The 25,790-nt window shown below is 40.6% G+C and overlaps 1 long non-coding RNA gene across 1 annotated transcript in view; it reads right to left on the bottom strand.

Moving 5' to 3' along the window:
* Window positions 1-7,352: 7,352 nt before the first annotated feature.
* Window positions 7,353-25,790, bottom strand: part of LOC129145896 (uncharacterized) — a 54,517-nt gene continuing 36,079 nt past the window's right edge. The window contains exons 3-4 of the long non-coding RNA XR_008552044.1: window positions 8,678-8,734; window positions 7,353-7,470 (exon numbers count right to left, since the gene is read on the bottom strand). This is a non-coding gene — a long non-coding RNA (uncharacterized LOC129145896). The remainder of the gene's footprint in view (window positions 7,471-8,677; window positions 8,735-25,790) is intronic.

Raw genomic sequence — 25,790 nt, 5'->3', positions numbered from 1 at the left:
CTCAACCGCTGCGCCACCGGGGAGGCCCAACAATGTCATGTTTTTAAAGGACCAAGAAGCCCAAGGATATAGAGAAATGGAAAGAGTGTTGCTGCCATCCTTTTTTACAACGACAATTGGGAAAATTATGATTCATGAGTTTGTTGAACCACTTGAACCAATATCCCTGAAGAGCTAGGCACCATCACGGACAGATGAGAAACAAGTATTTATCTGGGTTAGACTCAACCACACACCAGTGAGAACAGTTCAACCAGGATAGTTTGCACATTTGCAGAGGTTTTGTGTGCACTGAGAGGGGTTGAAGACTCTGGGAACTGCATAATTGGGTGAGTCTGCACACTCCAAGATTTTTCTCCACATTCTACCCGAGGTGCACACAAAATAGATTAGAGAAAGAATTAAGAAATGTCCTTTCTGGAGAAACTGGAAGCAGGTATATAGAATAGGAACAGCTGGAGAAGGGACACAGATCCTGCTCTCTCTTCCCCATGGGATGAAATCTCGTCATAGAAGTTATAGGACTGCTAGAGAAATTCAGCTAGCTCTTTTAAACTGAAATTTGTATGGAAATAAAAAATAAGAGTTCAAGTTAATGCATTTTCATAAGACAAACAGACCTGTTTATCCACCATCCACATTAAAGAAAGAATATTACAACCCCCCAACCCCGAAATCCTGCACCTAACCCCATGCACTGTCCTAGTCACTTCTCCCCAATAACAACTACCCTGACGTCTAACACTGTAGATTAGTCTGCCTGCTTTTGAACTTTACATAAATGAAATTATGTAGTATGGATGTACAGTTTTAACATGCCAGGAAAATGAAGATACCAGACCATGAAATAAGCTTCAAATACCAAATCCTTATTAACAATGTCTCTTGGGTCAGGTAGTTTTGGACAATCAGTCAAAGACATCTAGTGATTACCAAAAAAGTGTGTCACATCTGTGTTAATGGCTCTGTTTTCAAGCTTAATGATTTAAATTTATAGGAATCCTCATTAGAGAGCAGACATCCATTAAAAGTAACTTGACGTGCTTGGAAAAACTTGATATTCTTGCTAATGTTTAGCCATTATAAATAGCGAAGAAAATGGGGACTTCCTGAAAAGAGACTAAAAAAAAGTTGGTAACTGCAAAATACCAGCATAGGAATACCCTCACCTGTCAGGTTGGGAAGAGGGATCCTTCAGAGCAGCATTTTCTAGTCTCAACCTATAATGTTTCCCATCTATTGAAGAGTTTACCTGCGGTGGTCTCCAGTATTGTTTTGGAATATGATAATGTTGCACTTTCCTGCCTCCTCGAAGGAGCCATGTAACTTGCTTTAACCAATAAAGAGTAAGTGGAAGTAAATAGTGACATTTCTAGTGGCCAGCTTAAAAGCCAGTGACCTGCCACAATCCTGTCTCCCTGCTGTAGTAATTATGAAGTGAGTGCCAAGTGAGTGCCACAAGCAGAGACTCCTGCCGACCTGTATTGTTCATTTACTATAGTGAGAAATAATCTTTATGTGCATTATGGGCTGTTTGTTACTACAGCATAGTCAAGCTCAACCTTACTCACAGAGTATTACATTTTTTTTTTAATGTGAGCATTTAGTTAAAAATCTAGATACATATATTGTACTACATTTGATCATTCTTTTTTCTTCCAGTTTTATGAGTTATAATTGACATATAATATTCTATTAAGAGGCACAACAAAATGATTTGAGATATATATATATATATATATATATATATATATATATATATAGTGCAAATAATGACCACAATAAGCTTCGTTAGCATTCATCACCTCCCAAAATTACATTTTTTCTTCATGTGATGAGAACTTTTAGCATCTACTCTCTTAGTGACTTTAAAATGACCTTTACTCATTTTCCCCAGGCCCATCACCATCTTTAGCAGCCACAAATCTGTTCTATGTTTTTATGAGTTTGGTTGTTTCAGATTCTACACGTCTTTCTCTGTCTGACTTACCTCACTGAGAACGTCCTATGTCTATAACATTCAGCTTGGGGTTGATAGCTCCTCAACTTTGAATACATTCCAAAACTTTACATTTTTTTTACCTCTACTGATGTTTTATATTTTTGATGTTTCATGTTACATCTTTGATTATATGTATTCCCTGATTAATTATTGAAGCTTTAGTTTTTTTTTTTTTACTACTTTTGTCTTTTAATCTTCATGCTTGCTTTACAAGTGATTGATTCACTATTTACTGTATAATTATCTTTTTCAGTGAGATTTTTCTCCTTTCACGTGTTTTCTTGTTGTCAGTGCCATTTCTTTGCAGTTTAAAGAAGTCCCCTTAGGGCCTCCCTGGTGGTGCAGCGGGTTGAGCATAGCGCTGTGAAGCTGTCCGCAGCCTCTGCAGGGTGGGTTCAATTCCCAGCCAGCCAGGGAGATACCCACTTGGCACGGCAGACCTCTCCTGTCTTGCCTGCTGCTCCCCTCAGCAGTGCTTTTGTTCTGTCTGCCTGTTCTGCTCCCTGCTCTGTCTCTGGTGAATCCTCTCACCCTCCCATGCCTCTGACCTGTATCCCACTATTGTATAAATAAAAAATAAATATTTAAAAAAAATAGTTTTTTTAAAAAAAAGTTTCCTTAATGTTTCTTGCAAGGCCAGGTGAATGGTGATAAACTCTTTGAGCTTTTGCTTAGCTGGGAAACTCATATTTGTCCCATAAATTCTGCATGTTCACCAGGTAAAGGAGTCTTGGTTGGAAGTTTTTTCCTCTCAGCACTTTGTATATATACTACTCTCTTATGGAGTTTCTCCTACCTGTCTCAGTGCTGTCTTTTTATCCTTTGCAGTGGGATCTCCATTTGTCCTGTTTTCACATCTCCTTCCTTGTAAGTTACTGCATATGTAGTTGTAGATTTATTGTGTCCATGGGAGATGAGTTAAGATTCCTCCTATACTACCATCCTGACAAATCTTTCCTGATAAAGCATTGATTTCTATTTCTTCCTTGGAATGACTGAAAGACGAAATTATTATATAAATATTTTTCCTTTGCAGGGAAATCTTTGCGATTATCTGAGTTCATAATGACAATTGCATGTGATATTTATAACAGTGTGTGTGTGAGCCTAAAGATGACCTCCATCAGAGCCATGAGTTGCATCCATTTGGCCCAAATTCTCAATTCACACTTCACGATTACTCTAGCACTCCCAGAGAGTGAGAAAAATTAAGTAGTGAAAATCACATAACTGACTTTCCATTCAATGAAAATGAAGACCATTCACACCTTCCAGGTTTGTTTGCACACTTGAAATTGCAAACAACAGTGGCTACCTCTACTTGTCACCTAGCAACAAACCTCCAAGTTATACAAATAAGCAAAGAGGATGTTTAAATACAAAATGAAAGAATTCTAAAGATCAGGCAATCAAAATGATTCTTACAAATTTTATATAACACATTGTTTGGCATTAATCTGTGATTTGTTTATTCCATCACCACCTCAAATATTTATGTAACTTCATATCTAATTTGTTAATTATATATTTTCTTTAAAAATTAATTCAAAATAAATCAAATGTCAGTATCACCCTTAAATAGTGAAAAGTAAAATTTATTGTTATGAGTTATGATTACTACTATATTTTAATTAAATTTTGTATTAAATTATTTAATAGTATAATGATCTTAAAGCATCTGTGCAATTTTCCCTTAAAACTATTTACCTCTTACCAGCTGAAAACGTTTATGTGATTGGGCCTCCCCGGTGGCGCAGCGGTTGAGCGCTGGGTTGCGAAGCTGCCCGCAGCCTCTGCAGCGCCAGTTCGATCCCCGGCTGCTCCCCGGCCACTGGAGGAGGATCCCACATGGCGCGCAGACCTCTCCTGCCGCCCGCTGCTCCCCTCAGCAGTGTCCTTCGGTCCTCCTGCCTGCTCTGCTCCCCGCTCTGGCTCTGGTGGATTCTCTCACCCTCCCGCGCTTCTGACTGTACCCAGTGCTTGTATAAATAAAATTTAAAAAATAAAATAAAATAAATCAAAAAAAATGTTTATGTGATTAAAAAAATGCCGTAGGGAGTTTTAAAGATTGTTATATTTTTATTAAAGAGGCCCATAAGTCAAGTAAGGTTTGCAAACAGTGTTTCAGGAAAGTATTACCATTTTTATGAATGTATTTCTAGAGTAGAAAATTCAATTAAATCAATTATTACATAATATTAATCCCTTCTAATAATTACAGAACCATTTATTGGTGAAGTAACTTTTACTTTCTCATTTTACTCCTCCTCTCCTCAATTATTCACTTAATTTTTTTAAATATATTTATTTTTTATGTCATTGTTCATTTTTGTGCCGCATTCTATTTCTCCCCTCATGCGTAGTCCACATCGTTCTCCCGCTACCAGCGCGCCCCTGATCCATCCCCCTAGCCCCTGGTGCTCTTCCCTCTCCTGTTTCGAGCCCTCTCCCCCGCCCTCCCCGCTTTATGTCTCGATGTATAATTTGCCCGCAAGTTTGTCTTTTTATCTGACTCCTTGTTCAGTTTCCCTATATTCCTTCTCTAAGGATTCACTTTTTTTCCATTGATAGGAGTTGAAAAGTTAAAGATGAGTCTGAAGTGAGCACTGTGTTTAGTGTAGGATTCAAGAAGAACCTTTTATCAGCTACTCGTTTCCACTAGGCCAGGGTCAGGAGCAAGTAAAGCCAAAAGTATTAATAAGGATGTAGATTACATGAGAAAAATGAAAGAAGCCAAACATTTTTCGTCTGGGGAGAAAGGAAGGAAAGAAAAGGCAAAGATTGCAGGATGTACGATGATAACTATATTAGCTTCTAGTATTTTAAAGAGTGAATGAAGATTTATTTTATAAATCCTTTGATTCCACAAAGGAAAGTAATCACAACTTCCATTTACTGAATATCTTATATATGCCAGGGACCACAGATACATTAGCACATTTCATTTCACACTATCGCTCAAATTGGAGTTTATCATCTCTATTTTATAGGTGGTGAAACTATGATTAGCAGAGAGAGAGAGACAGAGAGAAGAGAGAAACAGTTAGCGCAAGAGCGGGGCGTAAAATTGTTCAGCATCTCTGCCCCAAAACCAACACTTAGGCACATGATGTACTGGACGCATGAAAATCAGCCCAGACGAAGGGTTTTGTTGCTGTCCTTCTTGTTCTTGTTATGTTTGTCTGTTTTTGAAGTTCTGAGCTTCCAGAAGAAAATCTCTAATCTGCTCAGGCCAGAGGTAGGCATAGAATTCGTAATTGCACCCTTGTTTATGCGGGGAGACTTGACCGTGTTTACAGAACATCTTGAAATCACGTGTCTCTGTCAGTTGCATTTCACACATCCTCTAGCCTGGGTTTGGTCTTCTATGTGCCGAGCTGACATCATGCACACAGGAGCCTTCCTGAGAGTGTACGACTTGCATTGCAGACACATCATTATTTTGAAACCAAAATGTGGGGCACACTATTCCCTCTGCTTCAGGCATGAGAAATGCTATTACTAATCCTATCAGTGTGCACAGTGAGAAAGCTTCCTGGCCCGCAAAACACTCCCCATTCGAATTCATATTCAGTGTGTATGTTTCTGCACATAAACATTTTTCTTGACTATTATGAATATAGGTTGAGATTCCCACATAACATCCCCTGGTCTGCAAATGCTACTGTCAAGGTCCTCTCAAAGAGTTGGAGTTTGAAGTAGCAAAGAACTAAAATAATTTGATTTGATGATACCATTTTTCTCCTCTGAAAACACCTTTTATTTTATATACTAAGACCAACACTACTTTGTGGATTTCTTGTTTCTCCTCAAGATAACTGGAGACATCCTGTGGTCCTGACCCAGAATGGCAGGGCAGTAACAAGCTGCATATTGCATGGAACACACTTCCCAGAGGAGGCCTTTCTGATAGAGAATACCAGAAGGCTGAAAGTTCAGAGCGAAACTCGGTTGGATAGCAGTGAGCATGGCCGGGTGTCACAATTAAGAATAGGGGGCGAAGGAGAGGGTGACTGCGATCACCCCAATGGTTTGTCAGCCATCTTGGCTGGTCTATATTAAACCTATCCATGGCCCGGTAGTCCATATGACATTTCTTACTCGGGGGGCATTGTTAAAATTCCATATGGCCCCTGAAACATACTTTATAAGTCACTGATGGTCTGCAGTGAGCTTGAACCATTTTTTTTTTTTTTTTTACTTTAGAAGAATTATTTTATTTTTTTGAATATTTAATTATTTATGCATATAAGATTGGGGGTACAGGCCAGAGGTGCAGGGGGTGAGAGGATTCACCAGAGACAGAGCAGGGAACAGAACAGGCAGACTGACTGAAATACACTGCTGAGGGGAGCAGCAGGTGAGGCAGGAGAGGTCTGCTGCGTCATGTGGGTAGCTCTCTGGCCGGCGGGGGGGATAGAACTGCTGCAGAGGCTTCAGATTGCCTAATAGTGAGGTGTTTAACCCCTTGATCACCAGGGAGGCCCTAGAAGAATCTTTTAATGCTCACTAATATCTGTTTACTTATTTTTTTTTTTTTAAATATTAAATTTTATTTTTATATTCCCCCATACAATTGCAAACGCCCCATTCTGACCCCAATCCTTCCCCTCCCCCCCCCCCACCCCCAAAAAGTGTCTCTGGTTCATAGTTTTTTAGTTGATTTTGATTTTCACTTTCTTATATTCATTTTCCTGGTCCCTTATTTAAGTTTTCTAGATTCCTGCTATGAGTGAGACCATCCGGTATTTTTCTTTTTCTTTTTGGCTTATTTCGCTGAGCATGATCCCTTCCAGTGCCATCCATGTTGCTGCAAATGGCATGTGTTTATCTTTTTTGAATGCTGAGTAATATTCCATGGTATATATGTACCACATCTTCTTGATCCAGTCATCTATTTTTGGGCATTTGGGTTGTTTCCAAAGCTTAGCTATTGTAAACAGTGCTGCTATAAACATAGGAGTGCAGGTGGACACAGAAACATCAATTCCAAAGAGCTTGAACCATTTTTAGCACTAGAAGGTGCTGTCTTCGACCATGGTTCAATAAATAAAGCAGACTGGTAAGAACAGATTTAAAAAACCAACTGTGCTATCTGGCCATGCTCCCTACTACCCACCCACGTACATAGCGTACAGGGTCAAGATACACAAGATACAGGACATGTCCATCATCACAAGGGTTTCTCTTATAGACCTTTTCAAGTAAACTTACCTCCCTCATCTCCTGGTACCTGCTAATCTGCTCTCCATTTCTCTAATTTTGTCATTCTAAGAAATGTGGATAAATGAAACCATGTAGTCAGCAATCTTTGGGGGGTTGGCTTCTGTCACTCACCAGAATTCCTCAGAGATGCATCCAGGTTGGCTGGTGTGAAGAGCTCCTCCCTGTGTGCCCCACAGCACGGCTTCTAACCGGCACCTGCAGCGTAAGTCGGACACTGATGCTCTTGGCTTTGCTTTTCTCACCTGTAAAATGAGGGAGTTGGACTGCATGACTCTAAGAATTTCTCAATTGTAGATTTTTTTTCTCTTATGGGATCTCATCTGCCCTTTGATGTTTTCATCATTATAAAACACTCTTGTGTCATCCAATCAGCTTCAGGGCTGGGACAGCGAGCCTCGAAGCGCTGGGGGTGGGGGGGGGGGCAGAAAATGGGAGGTTGGCAGCATTCGCTGAGCCGAGCTCTCATCACATTTTCTCCTGGATTCGGTATCCAATGAATGACTGTTGTAGTTCACTGTGGATTGGAATTATGGCACCTTCCCTTTCTCCCTTAGCTTCAAAGTTAGCTTCATTGTCTGACTTATGCACCTTGATTTTGGCCTAGATGGACAATCTGGTGGGCCTCATACAAGATTGAGATTATTATAAAAGGAAACCTGCAAACAGTCTAAATTGTTAAAATTATATGCCGCTTGCTAGAAGTCATCAAAATAAAAGGCTACAGCTCGGCAAATCACGTTCTAGTCTAGTAATTCTTCATTCTGTGTGGGGTTCTGCTGGTGCTGCGTGGAGGCGCCGGGAGTGAAATATAAGCCCGGATAGAGTGCCATGAATAATGGAGTCCCTGCTGACATTTGAGAAGAAGCGAAGTAGCACTAGGTTGGTAATGATCATCCTTCCATCATTTCTACGGGGAAACTGGGGACCTTCCCTACCGTGCCTGCCCAGCATGTCCACATTCAGAGAAAGGTAGCGGGCTAATACCTCTTGGGTCCTGTCTCCCTGTGTTCTTTCTGGAACAAGATCAGCCACATCCAAATCCGAGACCTGACCCTCCGCTGATCATCAGACCTGGGCTGAGAATTCTACATCACTAGTTATCTGTGCTTGCACCCACTTCGCAATAGAGACCTTTTTTCTTTTCCAGTCACCTAAGACTCCACCTGCCATTTATTTTCCTTGTGTCAATTTTCTCAGATTTTAGGTGAAAAGATCTCAGAGAACTGATTCCCGACTCTGGCACTGCAGCTCCCCAGGACGTCTCCAATTATCTCAAAAGGTGTCACAACATTCTCCCCAAACAAATTCTAATTAATTCATTAATGTACAACTGGAGTTTGGAAGAGAGTGGGGGTGGGGAGGGAGGTAGGTCTCTGAGCTGTCACAAAATCTAGCAATGACAGCGTGTTCTCTTCCCAGAAGGCTGGGAGTTTTGGGAATGAGTCTTACCTCTCAATCTCCGTGGTGACGTCCACGCAACCTTGCTGTTTGCAGAGAACACACGCCCTGTAAAGAAGTGGTAGCTCTGTGAGGCAAGAACAATGAAGTGCTATCGAGGGACACGCATTTGAGAATGAAACTGAACTGCTTAATGAGGGATGGGTTTTGCGTTTACAGTTCAGGCAGGGCCGTGTTTTCAAGCGAGGTGGGCATTCCCTGGAATTATCCAGAGAGACAGTGTTATACATGACTGCTGGCTATTGGGAGACCAAGGATCTTCAGCCGCGAATCAGTGCTCTCTGTGTGAATTCTGGAAAGCTGGGTGGCGGAGGAGAGTCCGTGCATGCAGAGATGAGGGGCAAGCTGGGATATTTTTACTTTTTCTTTTGCAGGGATACAGTGGGCCTTCTGTACCCCTGGGCTCCACGTCCCTGGGTTCAGCCATGAATGGAAATATGCACTGTGGAGTTAGGCCCATGATGGATTGAACACAGACCCTTCTTCCTTGTCATTATTTCCTAAACAATACAGTATAGGAGCTACTGACATGGCAATTCCATTTTGTTAGGAATTATAAGTAATCTAGAGATGATTTAATGTATAGGGGAAGATATATGTAGATTATATACAAATACTACACCATTTATATAAGGGACTTGAGCATCCTGGGACACTGGTATTCCACATGCATCCTGGAACCAATCCCGCCCCCCATCCCCCAAGACCATGGGTCAACTGACTGTATGTATTCTGAATAGTTGAGGCTTGGCTTTGATGCTCTTCTAGCTTGGCTTCCTGGCCTTTCTCTCTAGGCGTCTGTCTCTTGACATTGTTAGTCCATCTTTAGCAGCATACTCAAGACGGTTCTACCCTGTCCCTAAATGCTCCATGTTCCACCACTTCCACAATACAGAAGAAGAAAAAACACCTTCCCCAGGGTTTTCTGGCTGTCCTGGAAGTCTTTAAGATGGTACATAGATTTAACATTACTGTGCTCTCGTTTTACCTCTGCACCAAAGTCCCACTTGGACATGTGAGATCTCCAACTCCACAAGTGCAAACCTGGACTCCTGATCTGTTCACCAGCACCTTCTTCAGTGAGTTAATGGTTCCAGTTTCTCAGGCCAACGATCTTGGTTGTTATTGATTCTTTTTTCTCTTACACCTCACATCTGATTGTTCGGCCAATCCAACCATGTGGACCCATGTGCTGCTACTTTGGCAGGCCCACCAGCATCTCCACCAGATTCTTGCTGTGGCCTACAGTTGTCTAACTGATCTCATTTCTTTGACCCACTATAGAGTCACTTCCCAAGAGAACTGCCACAGTGATCCTACAAAATGAAAGCGACTTGCCATCACTGCTCAAGATTCTCCAAGGCTTTGCCATCTCACATGGAATCAAAATGAAGGTCCCTACCATGGCTTACAAGTCCTCATGGTCTGTGACAAGCAACTGACCTGTTTCTGCCTCCGCTGCCCCCTCCTCCACTGTGGGTCCTGCTGTTTCCTCCGCACACCAGGACAGCCCCTGCCTCCTTCCCTGTGCCTGAACATTCTTGTCCCAGTGTTCCCAAGGCGTATACTCTAAGTCAAGTTTCACCTGGGGAGGTCTTTCTTGACCTGCCATCTTACTGCCCATCACCCTCATGCGCTCATTATTCCCTTTTGCCGCCTCCCTTGTCTCCACAGGACTTATTCCCTTCCAACGAACATTCTCCACCAAGTGAGAGTACTTCTCTTGAATGAGTCCTCAGTAGTTTTTATTTGAGAAATATGCCTATGCCCTAGGCTGAAGAAGGAGCATTTTAAAAAGAGGATCCTAGTCATTACAAGTTCATTTCTTCTCAGTAAATCTTCAGAGTATAGACAGCTGAAGTGAAAATTTCAACAGCTTTGGAAGGCGAGGGGATTCTGTGGGAGGCGGTGTGTGTGGCTCTAGTTGTAGGGAGGGAAAGGAACATCCTGGGCATGAGAGCCTAGGAGTCTCTTCCCACTCTGCCTACCTCTATTTTCTATTCTTCTAAGTCTGAACTTGGAGAAAATTTACCATCTTTTCCTCAGTGGCTTCCTTTCCATGCAAGCGGTAATCTGGTGGCTTCTTGTCAGGTTCTGTGGCCAGGGAGTGAGGATGTCTGCAAGCTAATGACTTGGGAATCAGGCATTTCCTGCACTCTATGCAGTGATGTATTGGGAAGGCTTAAAATTGTCTCTGGCATATAGGAAGTTCTATATGTGATGCCTATCATGTAAGTATATAAAATAATATAACAAGTTCTAAAACTTTACTATATATTCAGGTAAAGGATTAAACCTATAGATTAGATGTAAATATATATGCACACATACACATACATACACATTTTCCTTGCTGAATATTTGTAACTTTTCCCAATAGATACCATCCCTGATCACCATTCAAAAAACTACAAAAATAATGTAATTCAAAATGTAATGTCTGGGGTCAACCCTGGACCTGAATAACATTAGTTGATGCCTTTATGAAATCCCCTTTAGCAGACATGAGGCTGTGAAAGGCCATTTCATGCTCTCGTTAATAAATGCTGCAATTACATTCTAAAAGCACAGCCATGTTTACCAATTAATTTTAATGGACCAGGTCACAGATAAGCATTTGCTATGCGGTATGTTGCTGATTAAAACCAGAATATTGTTCACATATGGTGAGGTAAATCATCTTGCACGTATTTAGGGGGAAGGGCCTATTTTAACTCTTAATTTGTTGAATTTGACATCAATCATTTTTAGGAGTTTGCTTTCCATGACTGGCAGAGTCTGAAACCAAGCATGAATCTACACCAATGTGTTGGCTCCAACAAACCTTCCATTCGCAGATCTCTTTAGTTTTTCAAGTGCACCCCCCTTGTTTTAGGGGAGCAATGGGGAGCAATGGAGTGAGCTAGTCATAGCTTTGCTTCTAACTGGTTGTGTGACTTTGGAACAAACCCCTGTTTGTTCTGGGCCAGTTGTGTCAATTGCAATGAGAGATACAATAATCCCCTCATTCCTCCTTCACAGCTGTATCCTGCATCACACACACACCAACTCTCTTTCATACACACATGTTCTCTCCCTCACTCTCATATACACACACCCACAATTATTTAAAACTTATTTATATTTTAGATTTACATAAGAGTTGCAAGATGGCACAGAGAGTTCCTGTACACTCTTCATTCAGCTTCCCCTAAAGTCAACATCTCACACGACCATAATGCCCTTATCAAAACTAAGAAATGTTTGTATTACTTGAAATTACTTTGTCTTCTTACAACTCCCAAATTTTTCTCAGCTAATATCTGTCTGTGGCTTCCTCTCCACTATGTTGTTATCCACCTTTGCGTAGGAAGCCACAGCAGGCCACCTGGACCTGCTTCTTCCATTGCAGTCTCCCAGACCTTGACGTCACGTGGCAGTTCATGTGTTTATTTGACAATTCTTGTTATGCCTCATCTTTCCTATGCCATTGGGAGCCCCTAGAGAGAAAGGACTATGTTTGATATTGCAATCATTGCCAAATTGTCACGTACACCTAAATTATCTGAAATGCAAATAATGGTGCCCCATGCTGGACCTATTGAATCAGAACCTACTTTGTTTTTTTTGGGGAGGGGGGCAATCACTCTTTTCCTTTATTAACAATGTAACCTGATCAGGGTCTACTTTTTTAAAGTTCCCCAGGAAGTCACCCCCCTTGAGCATCGAACACAGTCTACCCTGGGTTCTCATCTCAATTTGTATTTTCTTCCTCCTCACCTTTGCTCATTACTGTTCACCATCTTTCAGTCGTTTAACCTTTCTAAGCCTCAGTGTACTTATCTACACAATGGGGTTAAAGACAGTGCCTTCCTACACTGCTGTAACATGCACTGTCATAAGGTGAGTGGCTAATTGTACATAAAGGGCCTTGTCTGTCCCATCGCAGCCCCGAAGAAATACGACATTTGCTTTAGGCAAAATACTTTACTATTTGCTTTCACTTCCTGGAAATGAGAAGATTGAATGCTGTACTGTCTTGAAGAGCCAACATTCTATTAATTCTATTAGCCCCGTCAATGTTCTTTATGCATTCATAAGAGGTGATCCACTTAACCTAATTAGCCCTTTACCTGTATTATCACACTTGTCAGAATCTGTCTTGTTTACTTATCTGACTTTCCTGCTAAATTATGAAATCCTTCACACCTAGGGTTATCTTGTTCTTACTCAACTCTCCAAAGAGTTTCAGGCATGGTGACTGAGATGAGAGTGAGGGAAGGAGATGAAGAAATAACAAACATTGGTTGCCTTGCCCTGTGCGAGCCTGATGGATTTCACTTCATTTCATTTCATCCTTAATACAGATCTTTGAAGTGGATCTTATTACCAAGATTCACAGACAAGAAACCGAGGCTAAGGCAGATGGAATAACTTGCTAAAAATCCATAGGACTCAGGATTTGCATCAAATCCTGACTAATCCCCAAGTCCCCACTCTGTCCTCTTCACCCGTTTTTCAAAAAAAATTGTCGAATTGAATCAAGTAAAAAATAGAGGAACTTAAAAGGGAAAACAAATAGGGAAGGCTAAAGACTTCTACGGGAATTGTTTCAGCAAACATCCAAATACTTAAGCGGAAAATACAAGTGTTCACCAATATCCGTGTTTCTTCTCTTCCCCCGGGTGCACAAACTCTATTTCCTCACCTATCTGACCTTGGGATGGGGCCTTATGACTGGGTTGTGTGAAAATAATATGTGCAGAACTAATGGGCTGCAGTCCCGGCCCATAAGACAGCCTCCGCTCTCGCTGTTTCATCACGGCACACCTGCAGGGCACCTGTGGGAGGTGGTGCGATCTCAAGAAGGAAATACCCTGATGCCCAGAATGACTGAATGGAAAAGAGACTCCCCACTCCCCCCTTCTCTCCCCTTGTCCCTGGTGCCCACCCGGGACCACAGGAAGCTGCTATTGTGCTAAACCCCTGAGATTTGAGGTTTGTTTATTAGAGTATTTAATTCTAAATGAAGCTTTATGGACTAAATTAGGTAGAAAAGTTCCTTTGAAAAGCACACATTAATTGTTCCAATAAAAATATCTAAACAGACAGTGAAGGAATGAATCATTAAATAATCCTTTTGTTGTTTGTCCACGATCAGGAAGACATGGCACATGAGTTGTTTGCCAAAGCACGGTTATTGCTCTGCATTGATGTTTTTCATTGAGGAGTGAAAGATGGGATGTATTTGTGGCTTTCCTGGAGATCCAGGCCACATGAGCTACACCAAGACTGCAGCGGGCACCAACCTCTTCAGGCTGTGCAGCTCGCGACCTGCCATTACCATGCCCTAAATCTTACCAGCACCCTCACAGCCTCTTTTCCATTCGATTCCCATAATCCTGGGAGGCTGACAGGATAAGAAATGTTAATCCCACTTTCAGATGGATAAACCAGGGCTCAGGGATGTTACCTGAATTGCTCAAGTGACATAACAGGTGGTAACAATCTTTCTTGGCTCAAGTCTCTAAATCCTCTAACCTTCTAGCTTGCAATTCTGATGCAGCTGTACCAAACATTTTCTATTTCCCTCAATGCAATATACATTTTTTCATTGTTGGGGTTTTATTCATGCTACTCTGACTCAGATGCCATTGTTATTATTTTTGGCCACTGTTGCTTCCTTGACATTAAGTACTTCTTTCCCTTCTTCCCCCTCTGCCTCCTGCACGGACACACATCTACATTCAGTCTTACCTGGCCATGCAAATAGAAAATGGTACTGCTGCTACCAAACAGTCTGGCAAAATTTTAAGATACTAGACACAGAATAACCCAATGACCCAACAAATTCCACACCTGGGAATATAGTCAAGAAAATTGAAATCATGTTCACACAAAAGCTTATACACAAATCTTCATAGCAGCATTATATATAATACCCAAACCAGTGGAAACAACTCCAGTGTTGGTCAGTTTAACGCAGGGATAAACAAAATGCTTAGTGAAGGACGTCAGATGCGAAGAGCTAAGTATTCTCTGACTCTACTTACATGAAATGTCCAGAATTAGCAAGTCTATGGAGACAGAAAGTAGATTAGTGGTTGAGGAGAGGTTTACTATCTGCTGTTCGTGGGCATGCTGTTCGTGAGCCTGTGGTTGAGGAGAGGTTTACTATCCCATCCCTGCATCGACTCCTTCAGAAAATCTTACCCATAATAGGCTCATGTACTCCCAGCATGTCTGTGGACTCACTGTTACCACATGGTATTCTGATGACATGTTTGCTTTCAGATTTTGAGCTCTTTGACCCAAGATTTATTTAAATGAGTTGTTTTTAATTTCCCAGACTATATGCAAAGGGAAATGTTATTAATTACTGTCATTTCAATACTACCCAAGAACCTAGCTATATGAAATCAATTCCTAGATGCTTGCTGAGGCCTGTTTTGTGGCACTTTATGTTGAATTTTCCACATTAGGAAACAATACAGATTCCTTAAGTGATCATGTTTTATGCAGTGTTGTTCAAAATGTCCACATTCTACAGTTACTTTTTACCTTTAAGTACTTTTAGAGATGCATTTATAGGTCCATTCAAGTTGAAAACTGCAATATCATCTTCTGAAGTTTCTTCTTAATATTACGATATGTATCTCTTTAGACCAAACAATATTTATTTTTTTGAAATTCTATGTTGATTAATGTTGATCTATAGCTATATTTGCCTGTTAACTTTTTATTTTTTCACTGTGCATATAAGGCAGAATTAAAAATTCTATTTCACAATCTCTGCCTTTAACTAGTAAATTTAGTCTTTTTGCATTTTTGTGATTGTTAATATATTTAGATTTATTCTTACTATTATTTGATGCTTTATATTTTACTTTTCTATTTCTGTTTGTTTCTATTAGATTGTTTGGGTTTATTTAGTCGTTTAATCACTTTGTACTACTTTGGAAATATTTTGAGAATATTGCCAATTTGTAACAGTTGTTTCAGTATTTAACGTATGTTTGCATAATTAATTATTTTTATTAGAATGTGATATTTTTATCTTCCTTATAAATAACCACAGGGACTAAGACTGCTTAAACCACATTCAGCCTCATCCTCTAATTTCCATTTTACATATTTTCCAGTATTGAAACTATAAGTTACTTTTTTATTTCCCAAATTATTCAATTGTGATTACTATTTTGACAGTCAATGTTTATATTTTTGTATCAATGTCTTTGGACATCACCATTAATTTTTGTATCTCACTCTTTCCCCCTGCATTCAATTTCCTTCCTGTAGAAACACATCTTTTAAATATTTCTTTTCCTGAGTAAAAGCCTGAGAATGATCAACTGTCTTCTAAGTAGGCAATTAGTTTCTCTCCAATATTATAACTTTCACTGGCACTAGTGAAAGTCTATAGACAGATTTATTATCTTGGCTTTTAATTTCATAGCTCTAATTTCTGGTTGATTTCAAGATGTTCTCAATGTGTTTTTTTTTAATTTTTCTACTATTTCACAATAATAAATCTAGGGATAAGTTAATTTCATTTATCCTGAACAGAACCTGGAGTGGCAGGGCTTTTCAATTTGAGTGTTCATGTTTTTCATCAAATAAAGAGTCAGTATGATTTTCTCTTTGAATATTTCTAGTCACAAAACCACCACCAAACAAAAAAAAAAAAAAAAAAAAAAGAGGACCCCGAAACACTTCCAATATTAAACGATCATTTGCATTCATTCATTCATTCATTTTTCCAACTCACTTGTTCCAGTTCAGGGTCAAGGAAGAACCCAACCTTCGACAGTACATTTTCCACTGCTGGGCAGATCACATAAACACATGTGAGTGTGCACGCACAGACACACACACACACACCACTCACTCCGACTCGGATAGCTGAGACATGCCCACGAACAGCAGAAGGAAACCTGAGTCCCCAAAGAAAACCCACTGGCCATGGGGAGAAGGTGGGGCTCAACAGTTTTTATCTAATCAAAGTCATAACAAAAAAAAAGGTAAAATAAATGATGCCATTCAAGGACCTGCTGTAAATACTTAAACTCTTTTGCTTTCCAGCATGTGTAGATACTTTTAGCAAGAAACCTTCTTCCGCTCTCCTAGGCTACCATGCTGTTGGAACCAGAGGTCTGTAAGAACTTCACAACTGAATTCCTTGCATCCAATCTCACAACACCCAGATCTATTTTTTACAATTACAACCAGAGAGATCATTTTTAAAGGCAAATGTTACTTCCCAACTTAAAAATCTGTCATGGTCCTAATGGAAAAGACTTGGCGTGACTACAGGGTCCCCAAGATATTAATCACACCCCTTCTGAAATCTCATTGGTACCACTCTCAACCCCACTCTCCATGTGTTGGAAATGAACAGTTTTTCTGCAAATGAGTCATGTTCTCTTTCGCCTAAGAGCATTCACATAAGCTGTTCTTTCTCCATCCAGCCCCCTCCATTTTCAGCATTTCCAGTTCTTTCTGAGGCTTCTAGTTTGTGGGTAAATGCCACTCTTTTCCAAAGGCCCTCGCTATGGACACCCTGATGGCACCTGCACGTTCCACTTTATAACATCCTCAATCTTGTAATTAGCGTTCAAGGCCTGTCTTTCTGTCTTGGCGCTAAGCTTCCTAGAAGTGAGCCTACCTTGTTCACTGCTTCCGCTCCTGCAATTAATCTAGTACTTGGCATATAGTAGAGGCTTCATCAATCTTTGTGAACAAACAAATGGACAAATGAAGCACTCCATTCGTGAATGCAATTCCCTGACTGACGCCTTGCTAGCCATCGTATTGCTGCCATCGGTTTTAAGAACAGAACAACTCTTTAAGGAAGTTTCTCTTTTAAAGAATAAATGCTGTGTTGGGAGAATTCTGATCCTTGAGAAGTGAAGACTGACTGAACGAGAAACCCACATTCTTCTTTCAATTCAGTCTCCTGCAAGGAAGGCTCTGAGCTGAAAAGGCCAGAAGTGAGAGTCAGGCATGGTTTACAAGACTTCAGCGCACGCATAGTAATGAGAGTCAATCAATGAGAATGCCTGGATCATACAAAGGAATCTTTAAAAGGTGAGAAAGAATAAATTTCTATTTCTTCTGGATCAGTGACCTCCAGTAGGTCACATGTAGCTGTGTTGTCAAAGAGGGGTCATCCTGTCATCAAGCACAGAGTAAGCAAGCCTGGAATCACTGGACTATAATTCCATGTTTAGCTTTCAGAACCATCATGTCAAGAGATTCCTATATTATTGCTATCTCCAAAGCCACATACTTGAAGAATCAGGTATTTGTTGACTAGAAGACCAGAATTGGTAATAACGTCCAATACATTTTTATGACCATCTGGAATTTAATTCTATTTTCTTTTAACTTTAAGGTTAACCTTTCATTGCGTTTACAGGTTACATCCTTGCATGCTAATATTCATCTTTACTGCAGGACAGAGGCAAGCCTCTTTTAGAGCTTTCTATGTCAAGGTCCAGGATGGATAATTACTTCCAATTTGTAGATTGTATTTACTTCTTTTCTTTCATCTTCCCTTCCCCTTTATTTTCTGGTAGAAGCAGAACAAGAAGGAGCACAAAGAATGAGGGTTTTCTTTTTAGAGTCTATTAATTATCCTTTCGCATCAACTCCATCAGGAAGATATAAAACAAAGCTAAGAATACTAATTGCAAAAGAGAAAAATAAACAAAACACAAACATTTCAAAAGTGATTTTTTTCTTCTGAAAGAAGTTGTGATATGCCAGTCTTTTCTATAAAAATCTGACCATTTAAAACTCTCTGTAGATAGATTCTATTACTATTATGGGAAATAGATACTGTTAGGGAATTTACAAACTGTCTATTAGTGGGAGAGAAGAGATTATGAAAAGCAGTTCCCAAGGCAGTGATGGTATCTAAAACATCTCCCTTCACTCCAACTATTTCACCAAATAGTGAATGAATTTTCTAATATACTCGAAATTCTGATACTGGAAATTCAATTAGCGTATCAAAAGTTATCTTTTAAGAATTCAAATTCCTTTAGAAGGATTAAGAAATCATTTTCATGTTAGTGTGAATTAGGTCAATCAGACCAATATCTCAATTTCACTGAACAACTCAGACGCAGAGCCTTGCTGGGGAAGGGATAGTAGGAAGATACAGAAATCCTTAAGGGCAGGGCAAAAGCAGGCAACACGGCACTCGCAAAGAGAGTTGGGAAAGTACTAAAGCAGAAGGGTATTTTCTTCTTCCTCCTAATACCTGAATTAATGCAGTATCCAGGGTCATTTTATTAATAGGAGGGTCTAGCTACACGGTTTATACAGTCCTTCAGAATGGCAGTATGACTTCCTGCCTTTTAAATATATTTTATTCATTGGAAAAGATATCCTGAGCTTAGAAACATATTCTAAGATTCAAACCTTGATGTATTATATTTTTGATGGTATTGACACACTGGAATATAAATGTTGAGGCTACATAACAGTAGAAACCTAGATGTTCAATTATTACTTATTGTTTTTTTGAGTTTGTACAAAAGTCTTAATAAATCCCACTCTTTGCTCGTTAGGGAAAGAAAACTCTCCCCAGTACTTTTCCAGAGTGATGCTTATTTTTGGATAGTAAGCTGTTACAGTCTAGTGACATTTACAAGGAAGAGAGAAAAAAAATCCTTATTTTTCTCAGTTCTCACATTGCCACCTATCAGGAACATAGCCAAGAATCAAAAACAAGCTATAAAATATCTAAGTGACCAAATTATCAATGTCCTCTGAGGAAAGCTACCCAGACTAAACACAACGCCCATTTCCTTTTATTTTACTTACACTCCTAGTAAGCTGGATTGTCTGACCCCCAACTCCCAAACAGCCTGGAGGCAGCGCATGCAGGGCTGGTGTGGGAAGAGGTCCTTATGGAACCTCATGGAACATCGTAAGCACCATCTTACTTTTAGAGAAGTTATCATTATTCTCTTTAAAAAAATCTTTTGAAGTTTACCTTTCTTGAGTGAATTCTCTTTTTTATCTTCAGGGCTCAGCACTTTTTATGTACTGAATGTACCTCAGTCAGTTTGATGCACTGGAATTACCACCTGCATGTTTCCCTCCTCCTCCCCTGCTCCCCCCACCTCCAACATAGAATTAAGTGGTTGGATAGGGTAGTATATTTACTGAAATCACATTGTGAGTCACGTTAAAGGACAAGGCCACAGTTCCAAAAGCATCAGGGCGTCATGCCAGGGTCATTTGGGGTCATGATTGCTGTGAAGAGGTCAGATGGACACAGTCCACTCCCGCCCCTATACACGCATGCCCACTCTCTGTTCCCATGGTAGTTTGCTGTCCCCTCAGGCAGACTGAACTTGCAACTTTGCTCACATGTGTGCCTATGTATAAGGCTTTCTCGGGTCCACTAAGCAGGGAAATGCAAATTAAAACCTGCACATGGTACTTATGGTCAGAATACACTGATGCTTGCAGTGCAGATGCACACACTTTTAGAGGTTAACTTGGCAATACTTATTAATGTTATAATTTGCCTATGACCCAGAAATCCCACTCTTTGGTCTGTGTGCTGGATAAACTATCACACATGCACATACAGACACAAACACAATTGGAAATAATTTTATGATGGCAAAAAATAGGAAGAACCCAAATGTTAGTCATTAAGAGAATGTTTCAATTATTGCTTGTCAACCCTATGGTAAAATCTGCTTGTCCAGAGCTACATGTACATTATATCACATGAATGAAAGTCTAAATTTAATATTCAACAAGAAAAGCTTCAGAATGATACAAGCAAAATACCATTTCCAGGGCCTCCTTGGTGGTGCAGCGGTTGAGCGCTGGGCTGCGAAGCTGCCCGCAGCCTCTGCAGCACCGGTTTGATCCCCGGCCACTGGCGAGGGTCCCACATGGCACGCAGACATCTCCTGCCACACCCGCTGCTCCCCTCAGCAGTGTACTTTGTCAGTCTGCCTGTTCTGCTCCCCACTCTGGCTCTGGTGAATTCTCTCACCCTCCCGCGCTTCTGACTGTACCCAGTGCTTGTATAAATAAATAAATCTTTAAAAAAATACCTTTCCATAAAGTTTAAAACATTAAATATTATTCAAGCAAACAAACATGCGTAACAAAACCCCAAGGCAAATCCACATAGTGTTAGGCTGTGATTACCTGTGACAGGGTGGAAATTTTGACCCAAGATGAATAAACAGGGAACATCAATTCTCTTGATATTGTAGAATTTCGCAAGTGGGTAAGATGCACATATGTATTTGTTATATTATTTTGACATCTTTCATATAATTGAAAGAGCATTTAAAATAAATTGAAAAACTGTAACATGATATAAAACATTGGTTACTAATAAGTCACCAAAAGCCACGCACGAAAAACCAAAGTTCTCTCAAAAGAATACCATCAAGGTGATGATAGAGTTGCATTTCACCAAATTCAATTACTTGCCAGATATGCTTCAATGAATAAACAAAAAGTTGCATTTTAGAAAGTTAAAAAATACACACACAAATGGGTTCATACACTCACATTCACCTGCACATGCATGAGTAACCAAGGCAAAAAAAATTCATGTATGAAAGACAGTAAGTATACTATATTTTTAAATCACTATAAGCAGGCATTTTCATGACCATAAGAAGAGATAACCAACTTCAAAATAACATGGTATCAACAATAGACTGAAAAGTTCAGGTGCAGGGAGTCATTTAACAGAGCCAAGTATGCATGGTAATTACATATGCTATTACTATAGTCATTGCTTTTATTGTCAATATGTCTGTCAATTTTCTATTCATCCTTCTGTCCCCTAACACTACATATTAACCAACTGAGCAATGTTATATCCTCCATTTGCCCCTAGAAGCCAAACTGTTGATAGATAACATGCCTCTTTTATTCACGTAGCTACATCATTACTAAGTGGGTAAAGGGGGCAAAGGAAATTCTACTCCTTGAGCAGTATACTTTGACCTCACATCCCTTCTGCCTATGTCAGAGAGGAGAAATGGCTAAAAAGACGAAGCCTGCTGTCTTTTTTACTAGACTCATTGTATCATGGGTCTGCTGGAGCAGTTTCTGGAGCAGGGAATGAAATTCTTTGTATTGGTTATTTTTCTCAGAGAGGAATATTTTGAGGGGAGCTAAAATAACTTTTTGCTCAGCATCATTTAAGATTCCTTAGTGCAGAATTTCCTTAGTTGCTTGCACAACTGATGTCACATGTTCTCTTACTCATATATAAACACCAAGATTCAGTCCACTACGTTTGTATAAATAATTTGGTTACATTCATTTATAGTCAAGTTGCGGTTTCTTTTCCTTCCTTGAAACTTTGATTTTAATTTTTACAATAGCAGAAATGCAGCAGACTGTCAGGTTTGGGGTTAGAATTGTTTCTTGTTCATTGTTAAAACTTGCCTATTAAGTTGATGTAACGAATAAAACAAATAGGTAAGCCCACCCAGCTGGCATCTTTCTCAAGAAAGTCATACTCTATAGACCTTTGTCCTGAAATAAGGCATCCACAGGGCATAGTAGCAGTTGAAGACTGGTACTGACACCCCTACTTTATGATATATTGCACATGTCACCCAGCAAGTTGAGCCTTTCTTTTGTCATCTATAAAATAACGGTTATCATTTTAAACTCTTTTTTTTTAAAGATTTATTTATTTATTTTATACAAGAACCAGGGTGTAGGCCAGATGAGCGGGAGGGCGAGAGGATTCACCAGAGATAGAGCAGGGAACAGAACAGGCAGGCAGATTGAAATACACTGCTGACGGGAGCAGTGGGCGAGACAGGAGAGGCCTGCCGTGCCATGTGGGACCCTCATCAGCCGGGGATCGAACCGGCACTGCAGAGGCTGCGGAGAGCTTCACAGCAAGGCGCTCAACCGCCTGCGCCACCAGGGGAGGCCCCTATCATTCTAAACTCTTAACAGATTTTACATAAGTTTAACCTGACTGATTTTACAAATACATAGAGAAATAGGTAGAGCCACATGCATAACCCGAGAAGCCATTGGGATTGACTCAGTGGCTTATTTCTGCCCAGATGTCTCTTTTAAACCAAGCCCTTTAGAGGGCCTAGTGGAGCAAGACTGGGTGATTCAAGGCAGTGTTCCCCTAAAGCCGATACTCCAGATGATACACTGACAAACACTGACAAACATTGCCAACCCGGTTGGCAATGACCGAAGCGAGCCCTTCAAGCCACAGCAGTTACCAGATGAACTTGGTCAAAGTCCCAGTGCACCTTCCAGTGCTTCCCCTTGGCCTGAATCACACAATTCAAATGGAATCACAGGTATTCTCTGTCACTCAAGCCTAGATTAAGCCCAGTAACAATGGTAGTTGTTTATGCATAAAGACTTTTTCTGTTATGTTTAGTCTTTCGTGCTGTTCAACCCAACCCTTTATGCCCTTCCTTTCACTGCTCCCTACTTTAATTCTATGGACCTTTAAGATTTCAGCTTAAAATGCCTCTGTTATCCCAAACCTCCCTGGATTGCGTAGCCCAGCCTGAAGTGATGTCTCTCTTCTCTGAATTGCTTTTGGTATAATCATGCATTAGCTTGTGACCACTATCATCCTTTCAAAGAGTCATTTAAAAATTTTGTTGTTATTTAATGAGAAATATGTATTAGGTTTATTTACCCAAAAAAGATGGTGAACCCTTTGAGAGAATATATTATGCTTTTTTTGGTGTGTCTGCCATAATGCTTACAATAAATATCTTAGTGGACATAACATTTTCATTTGCATAATGGCTTCTTCAAATACCTGCAAACCATCAACTCTCAAAAGATTTCTGCTACCAAAGAAGGTCAAGTGGATATGAATAATCCAACATTTGAATTATTCAAAAATCATTTATATTGAGTTTTAGAAGATAGCAGTGGCAGTTATATTCTTTCCCTAAATAAATGATTTATAGAAAAAACTAATAGCGACAATACTCACTGGGACCTTATACTTTACGGAGTTGAGCTCTAATAATTCATCTACATTCTCTGAGCTCCTGTAGCAGAAGGCAGGAAGATGGGGCTAATCAAAAATGGTTACAAGAAAAGTCCAGAGAGGGCCTCCCCTGGTGGCGCAGCGGTTGAGCGCTGGGCTGCGAGGCTGCCTACAGCCTCTGCAGCGCCGGTTCGTTCCCCGGCCGCCGGCGAGGGTCCCACAAAAAAAAAAAAAAAGTCCAGAGATCCCACTTTCCTTGTACTGCACATGGTACCCACAATGATAATTGTTTGTATCTTTTGATCACATGCATCCATTTCTTCTACCCCTCAATTCCCACTTCCAGCAACCACCAACCTGTCCTCTGTATCTATGAGTTCAGGGGTTTCTTTTTTAAATTATTTACTTAGAAGTGAGAGAGTACAGTGTTTGTTTTCTCTGCTGGCTTATTTCACTTAGCATAATGTGCTCACAAGGCAGCCATTTTGTTGCGAATAGCAGGATTTCCTTCTTTCGTGGCTTAATGATAATCCATTTTGCGGACATACCACGTTTCCTTGACCCATCAAATGGGCACTTAGGTTGTTTCCATGTCTTGATCCAACGAGTATGAGGGTACATAGAGCTTTTCAAGTTAATGTCTTCCTTTTCTTCAGATAATTTCGGAGTTTTCTTAATGATGCTGCTGCCTAGGGCACTGGTAAGCACCACTGCTTCACGTGTCTTCCTGATGACCGCGGGTAGCAGCGCGAACATCTGTAGGGGTTTTGGTGCCCACCTCCCCGGAACTATCACAGGGAAAGGACTCACCTCATTCAGGGCATTCAGAGGACCGTGACAAGCAGTGGAATGAGCTCAAGCAAGTGTTTGCTACAGTAAACATCAAGGACACCAAGGTCCTTGGAAGGACTGATATAGGCCACATCTGGGGCACTTCGCCTTTGTCTTTCCTTCCTCCTTCCCATTTGATTCTGTCCCTCCTGCCTTCGCAGCAAGGTGCAATGTGGCCCTCGAGCTGCTTTGCTCTTCCAGTCAATAGGCAGAGGCAGCAGTCTGATCCAACTCCAAAACACCAATATTTAAGGTATTTATTAATTCACTCTCCCCACAGATACAGTGTTTAAAATATTTCAAGGGATGGGCAATGTTTGATGTAGATCTTGCATGTCTGAGAACAGATGTTTGGGTGTCTGCAATCAGGGAACGGAGGAAGCTGAGAGTGGGGTGGTTACACCTCATACGGGGGCGCTCACATCTCATACGGGGGCGCTGGTGGAAGGGTGAGGCGCTCAGCAGTGCCGATCTCTGCCACTGCCTTGACACTGATCCTTGGGAAGTCATTTCACCCCCCTGCTCTCACTTTCTCCAATGAGAGACATCTGACAGGATGTGGTGGTGGTTAGATAAGCACCTCTCAAACCGAATGTGCACACAAACCACTTGCACATCTCGTTCAAATAAAGATTCTGATTCGGGGGCTCTGGAATAGGGCCCAAGATTCTGCATTTCAAATGAGCACTCGGGTGGTGCCAATATTGCTGACTCAGGGATCATATCTGGGGCAGCAAAAGGCTGTTAGATAATGCAATTAAGGATAAAGTGGGCTTTCTTCCCAGAAAATTTGGTGAAAAAAGCTCATTTCTTCCCATTGGCTTGCTACCAGATGAAAAATAGTCAAGTTGAGGCTGGAGAAATATAGAGAAGAAAAAAATGCTACCAGGGCTTGAGAAAGAAGCTGCTGTTTAAGCAAAATGATGGAATACTATACATTCTCATCTCACAAGAAGAGCTCGTGATCTCCTGACGAGGGCTGCTCGAGGGAAGGTCGATCACGCATTTCCTCCACCGAGTGCCAAGCAATGGCTGCCTAGTGGGGGCTGCCCCACTCCCGCTGCTTTCAGTTGTTGTTCACTTGTTCCTTTTGCATTTGGTTGTAAACCCTTCTGATGGTAAATTGAGGGACAATAATCTCTTTGTTGTTGCATTTTATCCCATTTCTGTACATACGCATGAGCTACACAGATTTCCAAAGTTTTGCTTTATAAATGTGTTGCTGACTCCTCCCAGGATTGTTCCTGTCCTATATGTTATCCTTTTCAAAGCTTCACTTTCTCTTCACCCTGCTAATGATGG

Source organism: Talpa occidentalis, unplaced genomic scaffold, assembly GCF_014898055.3.
Source record: "Talpa occidentalis isolate TD23 unplaced genomic scaffold, MPIMG_talOcc4v2.1 talOcc4.15, whole genome shotgun sequence".
In the NCBI taxonomy this organism is placed as follows: Eukaryota; Metazoa; Chordata; class Mammalia; order Eulipotyphla; family Talpidae; genus Talpa; species Talpa occidentalis.
This window is presented reverse-complemented; position numbering and strand designations above follow the sequence as displayed.